Source organism: Mus pahari, chromosome 3 (genome assembly GCF_900095145.1).
Source record: "Mus pahari chromosome 3, PAHARI_EIJ_v1.1, whole genome shotgun sequence".
In the NCBI taxonomy this organism is placed as follows: domain Eukaryota; kingdom Metazoa; phylum Chordata; class Mammalia; order Rodentia; family Muridae; genus Mus; species Mus pahari.
In genome coordinates, this window is record NC_034592.1 from 69,311,734 (window position 1) to 69,313,316 (window position 1,583).

The following is a 1,583-nucleotide window of genomic DNA, read 5'->3' on the forward strand; positions in this document are numbered from 1 at the left end:
TATTTGTTGTAAAAGAAATATTTGGATAAATAAAGAATTACTTTGGCTTTTCCTTAACCTATGTTTTAAACAATTATTTTGATAAATTCTGGGTTTGTTGACAAATATATCTACTCATTTAAATATCAGAAACAAGCCAAACTTTCAGTTTTAAAATGTGGCTCATAGTCATTGTTTGTGGGCACTAAGGGGGGTAGAAGGGGTAGGGGAAAGAGCCCGTGTCCGGCCAGAGTTCGACCTATGCTTTGGGCAGGGGGATGCAGGAGGGCTGCCAGACACTTTCCACTTGGCCCTGGGAGGGCATCTAAGCCACTGACCCCACTCGACAGGGGGTAGACAAGGGGTAGCCCCTAGTGCCAGGGGCCCCGGGGCGACACCCTCAGCCCCGGGGGTATGGGGGAGAGAGGAGAGAAGGAGAGAGGCTCCCATACAGGCAAGAGTCCTTAATCTGGTCCGTGGCTGGAGCATAGGAAGGCCTTTTTAAAAAATTATTTTATTAGATATTTTCATTTACATTTCAAATGCTATCCCGAATGTCCCCTATCCCCTCCCACCCCCGTCCTGCTCCCCTGCCCACTCACTCCCACTTCTTGGCCCTGACTTTCCCCTGTATGGGGCATATAAAGTTTGCAAGACCTAGGGGCAGTCATGTTTGAAAGCAACATCTAATTGAGGAGCAGACAGTGATGAATCAGAAAAAGATTTGAATAAGTGAACTATAGAATACACCCTGCTCTTAAGAGAACAGATAAGAAAGAAAGGCTACTTAAAAGGAGAGCAGTGCAGAGTGAGTCAGGAAAGGAGGGGAGGGTAGGTCAATGAGTGCAGTTCAGTTGAGTTCAGGCAGTGCATCGAAGCTCAGTTGAGTTTACTTCAGTGCAGTTTGGTTGAACAGTTGAGTTCAATTAGTCTGACCAGTCTGGTTTGTGCAGGCAGTGTAGTCAGTGCAGTTCAGTTCTCAGAATTCAGAGGCATTTTTTTTTTTTCAAGCAGAGCAATTCAGTGAGAAGCTGAGAGAAGCCAGTTTGAATCAGTCACCTTGGAGAGGAGTTTTGAACCAGAATAGCTGAGTTGAACTAGCCAGCCAGAGTTCAGAAAGAGATGAAAGGGTGAGTTTATTTAACAGTAAGCCTCCCAGATGACAATTACACCTGGCAGGAGGAGAGGCTGGGGGATTTTTGGAGGGGAAACTAGGAAAGGGGATAACATTTGAAATGTTAATAAAGAAAATATCTAATTAAAAAAAGTTACTTTTACAAGAAACAAAGGGAGAGTGGCTGTGGAGGAGCAGGAAGGTGGTGATGGGGAGCTAGGAGGATAGGGGGAGGGGTAACTGGTCACAGTGTATTATATGAGAAAAGCATCTATTTTCAAAAAAATTTTAAGAGTTCAAATTAAATTTTCTTTTTTTTCTGATTTTTATTAGGTATTTACTTCATTTACATTTTAAATGCTATCCCCAAAGTCCCCTATACCCTCCCTCCCACTCACCTACCCACCCATTCCCCTTTTTGGCCCTGGTGTTCCCCTCTACTGGGGCATATAAAGTTTGCAAGACCAAGGGGCCTCTCTTCCCAATGATG